This window comes from Podarcis liolepis (assembly GCF_965112155.1).
Source record: "Podarcis liolepis genome assembly, chromosome: Z".
Taxonomy (NCBI): domain Eukaryota; kingdom Metazoa; phylum Chordata; class Lepidosauria; order Squamata; family Lacertidae; genus Podarcis; species Podarcis liolepis.
The window spans coordinates 39,033,088-39,053,881 of record NC_139570.1 but is presented as its reverse complement, the minus strand read 5'-3'; positions in this window follow the sequence as shown (position 1 = coordinate 39,053,881).

Sequence of the window (20,794 nt, the reverse complement as noted above, 5' to 3'; positions counted from 1 at the left end):
TCAGTAACATCCTCTCTCTCTCTCTCCTCTCTCTCTCTCTCTCTCCATCCCCTTCCTCTGCAGACGCCTGGCCTCAGGTGGGTGCTCCTCTCTCCTTCCCAAGTGCTCCGACTGGCCCATGAACTTGAGACAGCTGGTTACCATATCGGCCTGTGATATGCTGTCATGTCCTATTTGCCGGCTTGCTCCCTTTCGCTGCCACTGTTGCTGGAGTCAGGCTGGTCTTTTCCAGGTCAAAGAGGATGCGTACAGTACAAAGCTGGGGGCTGGGAGCGGGGAGGATGGAAGGGATTCAGGGAAACATTGGGTTTTGCTTGCATTTCAATGAGAAACTCTGTGGTTTCTCTCTGGCTGCCAGTTAGCTAATAGGCTAAGTTCAGGATGCTAGTTCTAGTGGAGAAAACCCTATACAGCTTGGGACCAGCATGCCTGAAAGGTTGTCTCAGCTCCTGCACTTCTTACCAGGAAGTCCATTTGACACAATATTGGATTTTAGTGTTGTGGTGCCTGTTTCTTGCAATGCCTTCTCTTTAAATAATAGACTGGCACAGCCTCTGTTGTCTTCTTGGCATCTACTGGAGTAGGATTCCAACTCCCATCAGCTCCAACCGGCAGGGCTATTGGTCAGGAATGATGGGACTTGAAGTTCAGCAACAGATCCCCTAGCCCGGCTTTAGGATTTGAGCGATAGCTCTGAGGCTAGGCAGCAATGGCCTGTTTTGGGTGCCTCTGTAAGCCTCCAAGTAGCCTGTGATCTGCTAGGGCATATGGGGCACTGCCCCACCAACCTCAGCCTGCCTTCCTCCAGACCAGGGGTCTGCAACCCGCGGCTCCGGAGCCGCATGTGGCTCTTTTACACCTTTGCTGCGGCTCCGGGGCGGATACTAGCGAGGGGAGGAGGCGCATTGTGCGCCCCGACACTCCCCACTGTGGCGGGCGCTGTACTGGCTGTGACGTCGCATGAGGGCGGTGCGTGTGTTAGTCACGCACCGTCCCAATGTCACCTTCCCGCCCACTGTCAGATCGGAGGGCAGCGGCACGCATGCTTTAAATGTCGCAATGGTTTTGCGGCTCCCAGTTGTTGTTTTTCTTCGGAAACGGGTCCAAGTGGCTCTTTTTGTCTTAAAGGTTGCAGACCCCTGCTCCAGACCCTGACCTGTCTGCCTTCTTTTATTCTTACTTTTATTGATTAATTACATTTAAACCCCACATTTTTCTCCAAGAAGCTTGAAGCAGCATACATGATTCTCTTCTTCTCGTTTAATGCCCAGAACAACCCTGCGTTCAGGCAGAGAGGCACTGGCTCAGGAACGCCCAGTAAGCTTCACGGCTGAGAGGGAATTTGAACCCTGTCCTCCCAGGTCTTAGACCAACACTCTTAACACAGGGGTCAGCAAACTTCTTCAGCAGGGGGCCGGTCCACTGTCCCTCAGACCTTGTGGGGGGCCAGACTATATTTTTGGGGGGGAAATGAATGAATTCCTATGCCCCACAAATAACCCATAGATGCATTTTAAATAAAAACACACATTCTACTCATGTAAAAACACCAGGCAGGTCCCACAAATAAGCCAGCAATGCATTTTAAATAAAAGGGCACATTCTACTCATGTAAAAACACTCTGATTCCTGGATCATCCACAGGCCGGATTTACAAGGCAATTGGGCCGGATTTGGCCCCCGGGCCTTAGTTTGCCTACCCATGCTCTAACCACTATACTGCACTGACTCAGCAGTGTGTGGCTTACCTACATCCAGCTCCACCTGTTATTGGCTCTGGCTCCCACTATTGTGGTGGTCCCTGTTTTCTGCCTAACAAGTTCCACTGGGCACCTGCCACCAGCTTCTTCTTAGAGGTCCTCCCCAACACCTTGCCCAGTCGGCACTTGTCCCAAACAGAAGCCCAGCCTCGGGCAGCGCAGGGAGGGAGCGTAACTCTGTTTACCCCTGTTAGCTATGGGAATCCCTTCAACCTCTCCTTGCATAATTCAGGCACTGTTTTTTTTTTTTGATGCTCTACATTTTATTAAACATTTTTTTCCGCATTATATTTTATAGCCCTCTCAGGAAGATCGTAACACTACAGAGAAATTTTTACATAGGCAGTAAGGAATCAATCCAGCTTACAATCACAATATGCAGAACATCGTGGTGAGGCAGTCTTCCCTGAATAACTGCACAATGAAGTTAGCAAATATGAGGATGGAAAAGAAGAACGGAGGGGGGGGAGGAGGCATGAGGAAGCACACACAAATTAAAGGAAAATTGTAATTCTGCCAATTTTTATGGCCTGAGCGTTTCATCCCTTGATTCCTCCCATAGAAAAAAGTTGAAAGATGTTGACACAGTTTGCGCAGGGGGGGGAGTAAATCCCACACTAAGGATCGTTAGGAGAAGGATCAAAAATATAAATGCCAATATTGAAACGCCTGTTAGTAAATCTGATGAGCAACCACACTTGGAATACTGCATGCAGTTCTGGTCACCCCCATCTTTAAAAAAAGATATTGTAGAGTTGGGAGTCAGTGTGTTGTAGTGGTTGGAGTGCTGCGCTGTAATTTGGGAGACCGGGATTCAAATGCTCACCCCACCATGAAACTATGCTGGGTGTGACTCTGGGCAGTTACTGTCTCTCAGTCTAACCAACCTCACATTGATCGCTCCAATGGAAATCAGGCAGTCTGTTATGATTAACATAGCCCTGCTGCACTTGCGAACTCATCATACATTTAAAGCACATTATCACACCCCAAAAAAATGCTGGGAACTGTAGTTTTCCATCACCCTTAAAAACTACAGTTCCCATGAATCTTGGGAAGTGGAGCCTGTGTTTGAGATGTACGGTGTATGTGTGCAGTCTGTAACACAGTACTAACATTCCTGGCCATCAAACTAAAGTAGAAGACACAGCGTCATAGGCCCAGTGTGTAGTTCCGATGGACGAGGAGCAAAAATATGTTACTTTCTCGAGGCTCCGCAAGCAGCTGGTCTGTGTTGCCTTCACTCTCCTTGCTGACAGGCTGGCGGTGCAGGTGGTTTTCTGCCTGGCTTGTGATCATCAGGACTTCTAATGAACCCAACGGCTGCTCTGCCCGGTGTCAGCCAATGGGAAGGGGCCGCGCTGAGCAGACTGGCGCAGGAATTATTAATATTCCAAAGAACGGACAGCAGGCTGGGTGGGTTAGCCTGAGGGAGGCAGCAAGTTGAAGGTATGGTTACCATGAGCAGTGATGAAAAATTGAAAAGCTGGTTAACGTCTTTGAAGCTGTCCTCAGCTTGGCCCAGCACATAGATGGGGGTGGGAGGCGTTTGAGGGTGGAGCGAGCGAGAGTGAGGGAGAGGGGGAGAACCAGAAGGGGATCAACTGCAGTGAGTTTAAGTCCACAGTCACTCCATACATTTAAAGCACTATGGTGCCACTTTAAACAGTCATGGCTTCCGCCAAAGGATTCTGGGAGCTGCTGTTTGTTAAAGCACTGAGTGTTGATTGGAGGCCCCTGTTCACCTCACTCAGATCCCATTCCCAGAGTGATCCCTCTTCCCAGGGAACTCTGCGAATTACTTTTAGCCCTGGGACAGGAATCTGGATCTCCTAACAGCCCACTGCCCTTAATGAACGACTCTCCAAGAATTCTCCATGGCTTTTCGAAGTGCTACCATAGGTGCTTTAAATGTGGCTGTGGCCCAAAATATCCCACTGCAATATGGGACGTGGTAGGCCACACATGAGGTTGTAGGGAGAACCATGGCTGGTTTGTATTCTCCATACATGGTGCGTGGAACAAGGAAATGACTTATGGAAGCTTGCCCAGTGATAAGGGCTCCCAAGGAGGCCACAATTTGAAATGCCTCACCAGCCTTCACCAACCTAGCACCTTCTAGAAATTTTGGACTACAAATCCCATCAGCCCCAGCCAGCACTGGCTGAACTCAAGGCTCTTTTATACTCTCCCCCTCCTCCCCACTGCATTAGAAGCAGCTTTTGTGGGAGGGAAATTATTTCCAAAAGAACCAAGAGGATGGGGTCCCCGCAACCTGTAGAATGCAAACTGGAGCCCTATCTGTACAATACATTTAAAACAGTATCATACCACTTTAAATAGTCATGGCTTCCCCCAAAATATCCTGGGAGCTGTAGTTTGTGAAGGGTGCTGAGCGGTGTCAGGCAACCATCATTTCCCCCCACAGAGCTACAATTCTCAGAGTTCTCTGAGAAGAGGGATTTATAGTTAAAGCACCCTGGGAACTGTAGATCTGGGAGGGGAATAAAGGTCTCCTAACAACATCTGGAACCCGTAACCAACTACAGTTCTGTCCAATCTAATTGGAGACATATTTTTAGTCAATTAAAGGGTTTGTTTTTGCTTTGTTTTGTTTTTAAATCATGAATCTAATCAACAAATTGATTAAAAGTCACAGTGCTACACATGGTCATTTTATTTATAATTTATCTCGCTTGCAGAGGGCACCGCTCTCCCCCTTCGTCCCAAGTGTTGTCATCTAAGCCACATTTTTTTAAAAATTCCCAATTGTGAGCTCTTTCAATTAGGCAGCACAAACACTCAGGCGGCTTGATGTGTTCATTAGCGAGACACAGCCCTGTCACCGAGTGACAGGCCAGATGACAAACTGTCTAGAGGTTCTTCCAGGGGATGAGGAGAACCTCTCACACATCAATATGGAGACATGGGCAAAACACAGGACTCCAGAGGACGTGCTAGAGGTGTAAATATGTGAGCCAGTGCTGTTCACTAGAGCTTTGCACCTGAACCTGCTCAGACGGTCAAAGCACCCATCCAAATAATAAGCGTCACCTACATGTGCAAAGTTTATTTTCTGCACCACTTATGAATGCATGTATCATGTATGTGTGCATGTATGTATGTGTTACTAGCTGCCTCATACCTGTCATTGCTCCGGAATTCAAAGAAACCCTAAAAAATCACTGCAATCAGTTAATCAAGCTGCAGTTTTGAAATCTGCAGTTAAAAAACCGTGAAATTTTGAAAGCTTAAGTCTGGCATTTTGATTCAAAACCGTGTCCAAGCATGGTAGAAAAACTGCTCCGTCAGGAACCTTCATGCAAAATTTGGTAACGATATCGTAAGAAGTATCCAAACACATGGTGAACAAACAACTTACCAAAATATATTGTTATGGATTGTGGAGAGCAGTCTAGATTATACCTGTGGGTCCAAGTCCAGTGAGGTTTAGATGAATCTAGTAGAAAAGGCTGCTGAACTAGTCAGCCCAATTTATAATGGCCTTGGCTGGCTAGTTAAGTACCACAATTTACAGGCACAAAGAGGTGGTCAAAGACACAGATCAGTGGACCTTCTTCCCCACCTGGCTAGATGCTAAAATCATCCTGCAGCAGAGAACATGAGAGCAACTCAGGTACTTGTTCTTTCATAGACACACATATACAATGGTACCTCGGGTTACGTACTTAATTCATTCCGGAGGTCTGTTCTTAACCTGAAACTGTTCTTAACCTGAGGTACCATTTTAGCTAATGGGGCCTCCCGCTGCTGCTGCGCCACCGGAGCACGATTTCTGTTCTCCTCCTGAAGCAAAGTTCTTAACCCGAGGTACTATTTCTGGGTTAGTGGAGTCTGTAACCTGAAGCGTCTGTAACCTGAAGCGTATGTAACCTAAGGTACCACTGTATATATATGATCATGGGTTCTCTCCAGCCAAGTTCTACTCAGAGTAGACCCCTTGAAATGAATGTATCTAAGTTAGCCATGTTCAGTGTTTCCAATGGGTCTGCTCGGAATAGCTCTACCACTGGATGCCATGCCTCATCCTCATCCTCATTCTGGGGGGACGCAGGGGGACGCATACCCCTAAACATTTTGTGAATCTTTGTACTTTTGTCCATTTTCTGTATTTATTTTTCCCTATTTGAACTACAAAATGGTGATTTTCTTGAGTCAAAACAGAGTACCCCTAAACATTTTTAAAAGGAAAAAAGCACTGGATGGTGGTATTTATGAGTTTTAGCCAGTGCTGGTCCTACTCAGAGTAGGCCCACCAGAAATAATAGACATGGCTACCTCTGCTTTGTATGCAGAGGCCCTAAGTTCAATACCAAATGGCATCTTCTGGTAGGGTTGTGACTGAGTGACTCCTGCCTGAGGCCCTGGAAAGCTGCTGCCAGTCAGTGTCAACAATACTGAGCTAAATGGACCAATAGTCTGACTCCATATAAGGCAGCTGCCTATGTTCCTACCGTAGATGCCATTTTCCCCCAACTTTTGCATTGTTTCAGTTTTATGAGAGAGAGAAAAGTGTGTCTCAGCGTTCAGGAAGTTTGGGGAACGATCCCCCTGGGGAGCAGGCCAGCCTTCCATCGCTGGACTCAGCACATTAGTCAAGAGGAGACACACGCTTGCGAAATGTATTCGGTGGAGTCTCCGGAGGCCGGCGCAAATGCTGAGCTTTTGAAATTCAACCTAGGCAGATGGCTGGCCGGCCACTTCGAGCCATCGGCTCTGGGAAGTGGAAGGACGCTCACACTCCTGCCAGAGACTGAGAGGGTGGGAGGCATTGTACACACAATACATTTAAAGCACGTTTCCCTGCACCCCAAAAGAATCCTGTGAACTGCAGTTCACTCCTCATAGAACTACAGTTCCCAGCACCCATTAACAAACTTTAGAGGTGTGTGTGTGCTTTATTTGTATGGTGTACAGTCATACTTCGTGTTGCATTTGCTTCAGGTTGCGTCCCACAGCAACCCGGAAGTGCTGGAAAGGGTTACTTCCGGCTTTCACCGCTTGCACATGTGAAGAAGCGCTAAATTGTGGTGTGCGTACAAGCGCCAAATCGCGCCGCGCACCGGCGCAGATAGGGCGCTTCAGGTTGCGGGCTTTTCATGTTGTGAACGGGTCTCCGGAATGGATCCCGTTCACAACCAGAGGTACCACCGTATATGCAGTCTCTAGAGAGTGCAAGCAGCCTTGTATGTTTGTGCCTTAACTCACTGGCATCATCCTTAACTTACAGAATTATGGAATTGTAGAGATGGAAGTGTCCCAGAGGGCTGTCTAGTCCAACCTCCTCCAAAGCAGGCATAAATACTTACTTTCATGACTTAAAGTGACTTAAAATATTCTTACCCCACTTTGCAACTAAAAAGGCTCTCAGAAAGGTGCACAAATAAAGGGGGAAAGCAATAAAGCCACAAATACATAACCACATTGTGATAACAATAGCACATACAATAACAATAGCCTTCAGCATCTTTGAGTGCAGCGGCATTTGCTTGACACAAGTGCTCAATGCTACAGAATGCAGTGTTCTTGAGAATCTCAGACTAGTGCTTTGTTTTGTTCCTTAGCTCAGATGTTCAGCCCTCAAGGCTGTGTGAGTAAGGTACTAGTCCATATGGTCCTGAATACAGAGCTAGTTTTAAATAGGACTATAGAAAGTTGCCTCATATGAGTCAGGACATTGCTTCGCCAAGCTCAGTATTGTCCACACTGACTGGCAGCAGCACTCCAGGGTTTCAGAAAGCAGGTCTTCCCCAGGCCTAGCTGGAGATGCCAGCGATTGAACCTATGACCTTTGGCATGCAAAGCAGGTGCAGCCACTTCTGACACTACAAGGACAGTTAGCAGGGAGGAACCTACCAGGAACAAACTGCCCATTTGTGGTAGACCAATAACTCTTGCTGCAGTGTGCAAGCCCAACCTAGATTAGAACTAAGTCTCGTGATTCATGTACATTGTCCCAGTAAGTTTCAGTGAGCCTGACATTTTTGGAATCTCATGCTTTTTGCTGCTCATGTGGGTTTCACCTCTTGCTGGCTAGCTCAGCGCTGGAACAGGCATACACTTCTCCCAGGTCAGCAAATGTACGTCCAGTAACCCATGTCAGAAGTCTAGATTTTGGCCAATATATATATATATATATATATATATATATATATATATATATATATATTTGCTTTCGTAGATTTTCACGGGTACAGGAATGCAGGTTTTGGTGTCTTCGGGTGTCTTCCCGTGTAAGAGTTGGGGTGTCTAGGCGACGTTTCGACGAGGTCTCACTCGTCATCTTCAGGCTGGTGCTTTCGGCTTCTTGTTCCAGTAACAAGAAGCCGAAAGCACCAGCCTGAAGATGACGAGTGAGACCTCGTCGAAACGTCGCCTAGACACCCCAACTCTTACACGGGAAGACACCCGAAGACACCAAAACCTGCATATATATATATATATATATAAGCTCAACAACTTTTTCACTTCTGGGTTTTCACTTTTTGAAATATAGCAACCCTAAATTGCTTTCTTTTCCTATGGTTGGTGCCCTGCAGAAGACTCCCCTTTCCAAATCATCGTCTTCCAAGTAGTATTAAAAATAGCTCGCTCGTGCCATCTAGAGGCCACAGAGTGCTAGTGGGCACAAGAAGGTACCCTCCTCACACAAGAACATACGGTAGTTAAACCATGGAATCCGCTCACAAAAGAGGCAGTGATGGCCAGCAAACATTTAAAGCACGTTACTTCATGCAAAGAATCCTGGAACCTGTAGTTTACCCAGCACAGAGCTGAATTCCTAGCACCCTCAACAAACTTCACAGGGTTCTTTGCATGGAGTAATGTGCTTTAAAATATGCAGGGGACTCAGCCTTGGATGGCTTTAATAGCAGAACAGACAAATTCATGGGTTCTAAATACCAGTTGCTGGGAGCCACAAGCAGAGAGAGTTCTCTTACGCTCAGCTCCTGCATTTGAGCTCCCCAGAGGCATCTAGTGGACCACTCTGAAAGCAGGCTTCTGGGCTAGACCTAGACTTTGGGGCCTGACCTAGCTTCAGGGCTCTTTTAATGTTATTTTGAGTCAACTTACGTTGGGGAAAACATGGAGACCACCAGACGGTAAGCCCTGCACCCCAAACCAGAGGGGGCTTCTGCAAAGTATTGCATTGCATTGTATAAAGCTAAAGCCGAAAAAGTTCCCAAGAGTGGCTTGCAAATATCAGTGATAGGATCACCCTGTCCTCAGGCTTGCAATAAAAATTACATGACACAAAAGGAAAAGGGGGGTGAGGAAGGAGTGGGGGAAGGAGCTCAGTCACTAAAAACTTTGAGTTTTTGTAACAGTCAGATGGTATGGAATGGGTTCGAGGAGAGGAGGCAAAAGAGGCTGATCTGTTGGCTGTGGAGACCCCGTGGTTTTGTCTCTCACTCTGCTTTAGCCTGATAGAATAGTTCAAAGGAATTTTCAAAGGAATTTTATTCATTCTTGTCTCCTTTACTGTATGCATTATATTTGTATGTTACAGACTCCCATGTCTGCCTATGTGTACTGCTTCACTTGTGAATAGTCTTAAGAGACCTGTCATGCAAGTCCCTCTTCAGGTTTACATAACACCATCCAGCTGCAACATCTGGGAAGAGTGGATACCAGGCTGTATAGTGGGACAACAGTTTTAGTTAAAATTATAGCCCCAGAGGGATGGATTGTTATAATAATTTTAACGTGCGCACACATTGCAGGCCACATTCCACAGAAAACCAATCCTCCACTCTTCGAAATTAGGAAATATTCCCTGAAAAAAATACATTTTGTTTTAGTACACAGGGCAATTCCGAAGCCATCTTGACTCTCTTAATGACCCCGAATATTTCCTCTGCAGTAGAAGAAAGTATATTGGAAAAAAACTTTCCCAATAGTTCTTCTTTTCACTTGCAAAATCCTGCAAGGTCCTGTGCTCACAGGTCTGGGACAATGGTTTCAAGAACCAGAGTATTTCCCATTTTGAAAGACTGACCAGGATAAGGCATTTAGCAAGCATTATCATGTATAGGCAAACAGGAAACAAGCCACACTCTCAATTTTTTTGGTGGTCATTGACTATGGGGTTGGGCAATTTTTAAAGCCTTTAAAAGCTATCACACAACTTTGTCCTAACTTCCTTGCAAGTAGTGGGTGGTGGGACGCTGTTACAACAGAAAATAAAGATCTTCCTTGCTTTTCTTCTACATTTTCCTGCTTCCACCCAATTCTTCTCTGAACAATAATGGACTTATGGGATACAGTGTTCCTTGGGGGAGTTGGGCTGTAAAGGCCATCCCCAAATTTTCATCTAACAGCCTCTTTCCTGCTCCAGGGGTAAACTAGGCCTCACATCAAGTCTACTTTCTTCAAAACTCCCTGAAGCATCTCAGACCAGGTATGGTATTTTCACTAAGATAAGCATTATGATGCCTCCGCTCCCCTCACACACACATTTCTTGTAAGTGTGATTTGGATGGAAATCTGCACTGCAAAATTCAGAAATGTGTGGATTTTAAGCAAGAGGTATGTTTCAGGGACGCGGGTGGCACTATGGTCTAAACCACTGAGCCTCTTGGGCTTGCCGATCAGAAAGTTGGTGGTTCAAATCCCCACGACGGGGTGAGCTCCTGTTGCTCGGACCCAGCTCCTGCCAACCTAGCAGTTTTAAAGCATGCCAAAAAAGTGCAAGTAGATAGGTACCTCTCCAGCGGGAAGGTAAACAGCATTACCATGCGCTGCTCTGGTTTCGGTGTTCCGTTGCACCAGAAGCAGCTTAGTCATGCTGACCACATGACCTGGAAAAACTGTCTGTGGACAAACGCCAGCTCCCTTGGCCTGTAAAGCGAGATGAGCGCTGCAACCCCAGAGTCATCTGCGACTGAACTTAACTGTCAGGGGTCCTTTACCTTTACCTTTTTATGTTTCACTTTGCACATTGTTGCAAAAAGTAAAATTTATTTATTTATTGCATTTATAGCTCACATTTTTTCCTCCAAGGAGCTCAAGGTGGCAAACATAGAATGGCTGTCCCTCTCCCCAGTTAACCCCAACAACAACAACAACAACCCTGTGAGGTAGGTTAGCTTCAGCGGCAGCGACTGGCCCGAGTTCACACACAGTGAGCTTCGTGGCTGAATAGGGATTTGAACCCTGGTCTCCTCACCACTATACCACACTGGCTCTCTCAGGGAGTTCGGTGTTAAAAATGAGGACCACGACTCCCATCATCCCTGGCCTGGCCATGCTGGCTGAGGCTGATGGGAGCTGGAGTCCAGTGTCAACAGACTGGAGGGCCAGGAGCTTGCCTTAGAAAGCTCTAAAGGTGCAGCAAAATGAGAAACTGCACATATTTCTGCCCCATTGTTTCATCGACCAGCCTTTTGACTAAAAAACTGCATGAAAATAAATGTTGCCTTACTTTATCTCAGAGCTTTCCAAACTGTTTGTTGCGACACGTTAGTGTGTCGGCTGCAGCGTGTAGGTGTGTCACCCAAACACTCGCCACCCTCCTCCCGGGACTGGAAAGGGGTTAGTTTAACCTCTGGTTTGCTAGTAAAAATGAATCACTGTGTCGCGAAAGGCTGCCTCTCTGAAAAGTGTGTCCCCAACATGGAAAGTCTGGAAAGCTCTGCTTTCACCCTTGTATCACTCATCTCATGCCCAGACCCTTTCAACAGGAGCCAAGTGATTAGATATTAAGGCCAGCCCAGGAAAGGTACATATTCCTGCGTTTCAGGGGGTTGGACTAGATGACCCTCAGGGTCCCTCCACCCCTACAATTCTACGATTCTATTATGCTAAGTTTTCTACACTGGCTGGCAGCAGCTCTCCAGGGTTTCAGGCAGGGTTCTCTCTCATCTCTACCTGGGGATTGAACCTGGGACCTTCTGCATGCAAAGCACTGAGCTATGGCCACTTTCCCTAAAAATAAAGTAATATTGTAGTCTGCATAGTTGTGAAATGTAGAGGACACAGAAAGCTGTCATACGCTGAGTTGGACCAATGTTGGTCCATCTAGCTCAGTATTGTCTACACTGACTGGCAGCGACTGTCTGGGGTTTTAGATAGAGTATCTTATGCCAGTCCTATCTCGAGATGCAGAGGATTAAACCTGGGGCCTTCTGCATGCCAAGCAGGTGCTCTACCACTAAGCTCTCGCCTCTTCCCTGCAATCTAATTTGGTGGGGATCCAAACATCTTCCTGTCCTCAACTCCAGGTCTTTAAAACTGGGTCGTTCTCTTTTTAAAAAAAAAAAAAAAAGATAAAAGGAAGAAGCTGTTTTTCAAAACAGATTTTCTCCAGTCCCAAAATGAGATCATGATTGTAAATTAAAGTGTAATTAGCCTTTATGCTTTTATATTCATTAACTCTTCTCTGTTAATGATGCAGAGGCTGGAGTGTGAAAGCTGGGCATTATGAAACCACATCCAGGAAATAAAATAGTGATTTAGATAATGGCCAGAATGTATTGCTACTTGCACATAATTAAACAAATGCTCCATTTAAACTTGGAAACATGAATGAATGTTGATTAACCCCAACCCAATGAATCTGCATGCGATTTGGTTAAGTGGCTGCGTGGCTGGCAGGGAAGAAGCAGAAGGAAGAAGAGAAGGATCTGTCAAGCTACACCTGCGTTGGACAGGTGCAGCCTTGGGCTTGGGTGCAGTTGTGGGGAAGGAGCATAAGAATGTTAAGAAGAGCCTGCAGGGTGAGACCAGTGGCCCTTCTAGTCCAGCATCATATTCTCACAGTGGCCGATCAGATGCCCCAATGGGCAGCCCACAATCAACTGGGCACAAGAGCCCTCACCCCACCTGTAATATCCAGCAGCTGACATTCAGAAGCAGTACTGCCTCTGACTATGGAGGCACAGTATAGTAGCTGTGACTAGTAGCCTTGTCCTCCATGAATTTGTTTAATCCAGGGGTAGGCAACCTAAGGCCCGTGGGCCAGATGCGGCCCAATCACCTTCTCAATCTGGCCCACGGACGGTCCAGGAATCAGCATGCTTTTACATGAGTAGAATGTGTACTTTTATTTAAAATGCATCTCTGGGTTATTTGTGGGGCATAGAAGAAGAAGAGTTTGGATTTGATATCCCGCTTTATCACTACCCTAAGGAGTCTCAAAGCGGCTAACATTCTCCTTTCCCTTCCTCCCCCACAACAAACACTCTGTGAGGTGAGTGGGGCTGAGAGACTTCAGAGAAGTGTGACTGGCCCAAGGTCACCCAGCAGCTGCATGTGGAGGAGCAGGGAATCGAACCTGGTTCACCAGATTACGAGTCCACCGCTCTTAACCACTACACCACACTGGCTCTTTGACATTAGGCAGTGTCAGAGCCAATGAGAGGCAGAGCCACATCCTAATTGGTTATAAGAAGGAAGGCAATCAGTTTGGGGTTGGTTGAGGGGAAACTGAAATTCGTGGTGCAGTGCCCCCTTTACTCTAATGGACCAGCTTCCACTGCCAGACCCTTCCAATCAACTTTATGATGATCAGCCACAAAGGGTTATTCTCAGAAGCCGGCAGAACAGCTTATTAGGAAGCTTGCAGTGGGGAGTGATCCAAGAAGTGCAGTGGGGAGTGATCCAGCTCCTACCACAGAGGCTCCCCCAGTCCCCTTCCCACAAAGAGTTGCCTGTCCTTTAAAAGTGGGAGTCAGAAATCAGGAGTCCTCGGACACTGAGGCTATTTCCCAAGCCTTTCCAAGGTTAATTTTATTGAGAGCTGAAGGATTGCTTTGATGAAGTCTCTCCCCCCACCACCACAACTTTACTGTAGTTAAATGGAGACATTGCAAACAACAATTCAACTTCCTTGTCTCTCATAACAGTTATGAATTTTTCCATTCATTACATAAAGGTAAAGGTAAAGGGACCCCTGACCGTTAGGTCCAGTCGTGGCCGACTCTGGGATGCAGTGCTTGTCATGTGGCCAGCATGACAAAGCCGCTTCTGGCGAACCAGAGCAGTGCACGGAAACACCGTTTACCTTCCCACCGGAGCGGTACCTATTTATCTACTTGCACTTTGACGTGCTTTCGAACTGCTAGGTTGGCAGGAGATTCATTACATACAAAGGTTTATATATCAACATCTAAAATAATCTGGGTTTGTTTGTTTTTTGCTTTTGCAGTTAAAATAAAATGGGATTTGGACCTGAGCTCCAGCCCTCAATGTTCTTAAGCGTTTCAAAATGAAAACTTTCTGCCCTTTCAAAGAAACAAAGCCCTGGTGTGAACAAGACCAGAGCCGTTCAGCCTGTGATGCCAAGACTTTTGAAAAGTTGGGCCACACTAAACATTTTGCACATAGGCTGGTTTGGGATGAGGACTTTGAACATGTCTGTTTCCTCAAAGCCATTTCTACCCTCCTGGTTTTGGCTCTGGGCCCACATTCCTAGCAGCCTGTTGAACCCCAGGGCTCTGGAAGCTGTCCTGGGGTCAAGCTGTCCTGCCCTGAGTTTAGTCATTGGCCCAGCAAGGGCTCCGCCATTGTAGCTGCCTCAGCCATGGGGGGACGAGCCGTTAATGGCAGGTCTCATTATTAGGCCAATGGGGAGCTTTCGGCAGGGTGGCGGTGAATAATGGCCGACCTCGACACCGTTGCTCCCTCCCGCCGGCTCTGGAGCTGTCGCTGTCAATCAGAGCACCTGCCAAAGGCTGCAGGGCAGGGGCGGCGCAGCTTTTGTCAAGGAACGGGGAACGGTCAGGCTGAACATCCGCCAAGGCCATTTGGCATGTTGTGGCCACATTCGCACCATGTCTTCAAAGCACTATGATGCCACTTTAAACAGTCATGGCTTCCCACAAAGAATTAGGGGAAATGGATACTGCAAGTTGTTAAGGATACTGCAAGTTGTTAGGAGACCCCTGTTCTCTTCACAAAGCTATAATTCTCAGAGTGGTTAACAATCAACCCTTCTTCCCAGGGAGCTCTCCCGGGCCGTTCATGGTGGTGGAACAGACAGGAATTCAACAAGTGAAGCTTTGTCACAATCTTTAATAAACAAGGTTCAGGATTTTATTTTATTTTTAATAATAAATCCCAGGCTGCATCTGTACTGGATTTTAAATGGTTTTTAATGACAAAATTGATTTGTTTTTAAATATGTAATCTATATCTATAATTGCTGGTGTTTTTAATGTTAGATTGCTCTGAGATGTTTTGTAGGAAGTGATCCATAAATGGAATGAGATGAAATGAACAAATGATGGGGAGGGGGGAAGTATTTTTTAAAGGGAATAAATTAGGCTGCCATACTGGTCGCTTGCAACATAACGGAAACAAAATCTATAATAAAGTATGTTATGATATGATGATAAGATATTAAATATTATATTCACACACACACATATGTACAATAATTTACAAATAACCAAATGTCAAAAGCACATCAAGCAGTAACTTGCAATCATGTCACTTCAATGCAAGCAGTGGCTGCACCCGTTGAATACCAGCCTGATTTGCTGCTTTTGAAGACACAGTAGTGCCATATAAAGCCACCTATATTTTACTTTGTCTTTGAGAAGTTGGAATTATCCCCCTGCTCCCCCATCTTGGGGGCGGGGGACAAGCAAGCAAAGCAAATTTCAGGGAATAGAGATTCTTGTTGAATATTTAACAAATTTGCTTTGTGTTGATTTCAGACCGTTGGCCCATGTAGCCCAGCAATGCATTCTCTGACTGGCAGAGGTGCTTTGGGCAGAAAATGACTCTTTTCAAAGGACTCTTAAGATTCTTTTTTTACCAGAGGGGGCATGTGGGGTGTGTATGAATGTAGAAAACTGCCTTGTACATAGTCAGACCATCAGTCTTCTTTAGCTTAGCACTGCATGGTAGCAGCTTTTCAGGGTTTCAGGCAGGGAGCCTTCCTAGCCCTACCTGGAGATGCCCTGGACTGAACCCAGAACCTCCTGCATGCAACACATTTGCTCTATCGCAGCCAGCAGATTTCCAAAGAGCTTGGACTCTACCTGTCTTCAAGCCTACCATCTTTTCTGTGCTCTGTTTCTGTGCTCAGTCAATAACACCTTTTTGGGATGGTGTGGGGAGCACCTCTGCCATGATCAGAAAGAAATACGGTAATACTTTTAAATGTAAGCAGCCAAGATCCCCTGCCACGCAGCATCATTTCCATGCTAGAAAGTAACATAATCAGCCTAAGACCTTGGTAGCAAACCTCAAGGCACAGGAGCAGGACCTGTTTTTAAAAAAACAGGTTGTCAACCCTGTGGCCCAGGGTCCTAATGGCCAAGCAACTTGAAGTCCGAACCCCCACTGCTCTCTCTTCTTAGGATCAATGAGAATGAAAGAAATACTATGGGCTGCATCCAACATTAGTCCGACTCAGACTAGACCCATTGGAATGAATGGAGATGACTAATGCAGGTCCATTGATTTCAATGGGTCTGAGTACAAGTTATGTGGATACAAACCTGATAGGTGGAGCGAAGCAGATGAGAGAAAGCTGGGGTGGGCAGAACACAGATAAACCTGGAAGCTTGTCGGCAGAGGCTGACTAAAACTAGCAGGTCTTGTGGGGAGGGAGCATGGCAAAATCTCAAGTGTCGTGGAACCAAACTTCACAACGGACTTATGGACACTTTAGACTGGGGATGTTTTTGCTACATAGTGTGTTTATGGTGGATTCATGTTGGACCATCAATGCATCATTCCACTTTATCAGTAGTTCTGCAGTGCTCTGCCAATGTTACTGTAAGGTAAAAAGGTAAAGGACCCCTGGACAGTTAAGTCCAGTCAAAGGCGACTCTGGGGTTGCGGCGCTCATCTTGCTTTCAGGCCAAGGGAGCCAGCGTTTGTCCACAGACAGCCTTCCGGGCCATGTGACCAGCATGACTAAACCACTTCTGGTGCAACGGAACACCAAGGCGGAAACCAGAGCACAGGGAAAGGCTGTTTACCTTCCCACCTGTTTATCTACTTGCACTGGGGTGCTTTCAAACTGCTAGGTTGGCAGGAGCTGGGACAGAGCAATGGGAGCTCACCCCGTCACGGGGATTCGAACCACCAACCTTCAGATCGGCAAGTCCAAGAGGCTCACTGGTTTAGACCACAGCGCCACCCGCGTCCCTAATGTCACTGTATTGCATTACTGTCACTTGCAAGGCAACTCTTGCTCCGTAGTGCAGCAAAAGCAAAATGAAAAAATACAAGCCAGAACATTTGTGGTGTGAAGAGTTACAGGATTTCAGCAGGATGTTAACAGGACGTACGCCGAATGGAAACGAAGCAGGAGCAAGCAATTTCAAAAGTGGGATCGCAAATCATCATGAATGCGCAGTGAAAAGGATGTCTGGAAGGGCTCTTAAGACTCTTATTACATTTGAATGTTCAGCAGTCCTCAGCAGAGCTGGCCCCAGATATGGTGCGGCCTGAGGCAAAGGACAATATGGTGCCCACCCTCTCCCTCTCCCATTTTCATATGGTGACTCTACTGAGAGCTGACTCATTGCTGGCATCAGGATAGCAATAGCAGAATCCCCCCAGCCCACACGAGGGCTGCTGACACAGAGCACTCCAGCTCCTGCCCTCCTACAGAGGGAACAGTCAAGGAGCTGCTGCTGCTGCTGCTGCCCCCTCAACTTCTGCCACCTGAGGCAGTTGCCTCCCTATGCCCAATGATCTTGCTGGCCCCGGCCCTTGAATACGTAAACAGAGGTAGTTTACGTATGTAACGGTTCTTAAATCGTGAAGGAATGAATCCCAGAGAATCCACTAGTGCTCTATGGGAATGCCCCTCTGTGCAGACCCCCACCCACCCAAAACACCTGGAGTGGTGTGTACATATGTGTGTTTGTAGGCCTTCCCAGGGGCCTGTTGGCTCAAGAACACCCCTCCTCCTGTTCACGCTTCCAGGTATATGATTTAATGAAAGGCACAATAAGAAGTGAGACAATTAGAATTTCTGCCTCATTATCATGGTAATCTTATCTGTGGGATAATGAGGTATTAATGGAGATTTAATGTGCCTCTCATAACACAATCCCTTGGAGAAAACACATAAGGAAATTGCTGTAAATCCACTTAATGATGGAAAGGTCCCCAAACGCCATCTTCCAGGGGATGAAAAATGCCGGCAGCGAGCGAATGAGATTCAAGGTCAATCACACGGCAGGGACTTTACAGCAGGAGTGGAGGCAGTGGGGAGAGCTGCCATGGCGGAGGAGATTGGCACGACTCAGGCCCAGTATTTTGCAAAATGCTTTGCCAGGTGCAGTAAGGTCAGCTGCCCGGGATTGGCTGAAATGACAAATCATACACCACACACACACACACAACCCCAGCAGTTTTGAACAACCAAAAATAAGGAAAATACTCAGTATGGAGCTCTTTCACAGATCACCAGTGAATGTAGAAACATTGGAGGCTGAACTGGCAAACTGATCAGGAATGAGACCTTAGGATTGTAGTCAATTGTACCAAGAAGGCCCTCTGCCTGGTTCCCTGTAGCTTTCCTTCTCGCAACGAGAGAACCGCCAGAAGGCCCTCGGCGCTGGACCTCAGCGTCCGGTCAGAACGATAGGGGTGGAGACGCTCCTTCAGGTATACTGGGCCGAGGCCGTTTAGACACCATTAGAAGAGGACTTGAAGATATAGCTGCCAATATCATAATGTTGATACACAGTGGTAGCTCGGGTTATAGACGCTTCAGGTTACAGACTCCGCTAACCCAGAAATAGTACCATGGGTTAAGAACTTTGCTTCAGGATGAGAACAGAAATCGCGTGGTGGTGGTGCGGCGGCAGCAGGAGGCCCCATTAGCTAAAGTGGTACCTCAGGTTAAGAACATTTTCAGGTTAAGAACGGACCTCAAGAACGAATTAAGTTCTTAACCCAAGGTACCACTGTACACAACTGCAAAACTGCATTTGGAATACTGTGTATTCTGCCTGCCTCGCTCCAAAAGGATCTTGCAGAGTTGGGAAAGGTTCAGAAAAGGAAAACCAAAATGATTGGGGGTGGGGGGTGGAGAGTGGCTCTCCTAGGAGGAAAAGTTGCAGAATTGGTGACTTTTTAGTTTAGCAAAGAAAATAAAAGAAAGGCGGGACATGATAGAAGTTCATACAATGATGCATAACATGGAGAAAGTGAATTGGATAAAATTTTATTCCTCCCTCTCATAATGCTAGAACTCAGGAACATCCAGTGTTGAAAGATTCAGACTTATTCAAGCAGGGCACAATTAAATTATGAAACTCAGACCCGCAGGAAGCAGTGACGTACAAGTAACTGACATCAGCAGGAAGAGCCACCAATTTGGAAGGCCTTAAAAGCAGGTTGGACAAATTCATGGAGGATAACACTTTAAATGGCTACTAGCCACAATGGCTATCCTCTGCCTCCTCTGTGCTTCTGAATACTATTTGCAGGAGGGGAGATGTTCATGCGCTTGGTTCTAGCTTGTGGGCTTCCCGTTAGGGACTCTGGCTGGCCCCTGTGAGAACAGGATGCTGGACTAGATGGACCACTGGCCTAATCCAGCAGATTCTATTATGCTCTTAACAGCGCCTAAGGTCACAGAGGTCAAGCCATCATAACTAAATGGGGAGCCCTAGGGTAGTACAGAAACATGGCCACTAGATGTCACTCAAGGCATGCACAGGTAATATGCCCAGGTCTTTGCCAAGGATGGGGCTTTCAGAAAAACACCTCCCTTTTCTCTTGTAGTCCAGCCCAAGTTTCGATAATGCTGGAGCCCTGAGATCGTGGAAGGAGTCCCACAGCAGCGTCAGCAGCTGAGGTATGTGTGTTGTAGAGAGGAGAGGAAGAGGTGTATGATGAGAGTGTTCAGGGAACACAACCCCAAGAGAGGGAGGGTGCCTCCAGATTACTGTATATGCTTATCAAGTGTTTGCAGGTAAATTAAATAACATTAGCCATTTAAATGAGCATTTAGTCTGATTTGTCTGTGGGGAGGTTAGATGATGCTGAATCAAAGCAAGGGTCCCACACTTTACTATGCATTTTCCAATCAGGTAGGTAGCCGTGTTGGTTTGACACAGTTGAAATATATATATATATATAAATTAAAATGTCCAGTAGCACCTTAGAGACTTAGTTGGTCTCTAGGGTGCTACTGGACAATTTTATTATTATATTATATATTTTGCAATCACTTCTTCCTTATTGTAGAAAGTCAAATCTTTGCCGAGAAAGAGAAGTGGGTCGTGCAAGACTTCTTGCAGAATCTGGAGTTTGCAGTGCCAGTATGCAATTGAATCTCAGCTGGAAATATCGAGTCTGCAAGTGACTGGAGAAGGGGGAAATCCCCCAAGAGGCAGCTGCTTTCCTAAGCTGATCTGCAGGAATTGAGGAGGGGAAACTGTATGCATTGCAAGCATGTGGGTGTGAGACTACTCCCACCCACTTCTGGCCAAGGGTGAATCTGGCTCTTGTGCAAAGAAGTATTGCTCCCTCCCCTGCCTTAGGGACAGACATGTGACATTTTATACAGATGTAATATTCTAATGACCAAACAGAGCCATTGAGGAAAAGTGAGGTATCTGTGAGGTCTGTAGAAGACAAATACAGTGGTACCTCAGGTTACAGACTCCGCTAACCCAGAAATAGTACCTTGGGTTAAGAACTTTGCTTCAGGATGAGAACAGAAATTGTGCGGCGGCGGTGTGGCGGCAGTGGGAGGCCCCATTAGCTAAAATGGTACCTCAGGTTAAGAACAGTTTCAGGTTAAGAACGGACCTCCAGAACGAATTAAGTTCTTATCCGGAGGTACCACTGTAGTTCTTTAAAATAAAAAGGACACCTCCCAAACAAAGCAGCCCAATAAGAACGGAGCATGCTCAGTAGCAATAGAATGTTGAGTGACAGCTGGAAAAGAAAAGTAGTAAACCAGAGCCTATGGAACAGAATGGCATGCTGGAAAGAGAGGTGCCTGGCTGAACAGAAACAGATATTGAGGATACGCTGCAACATTTTCTTACCAGTAACATGGCAGACAAACACACAGATTCTGACTC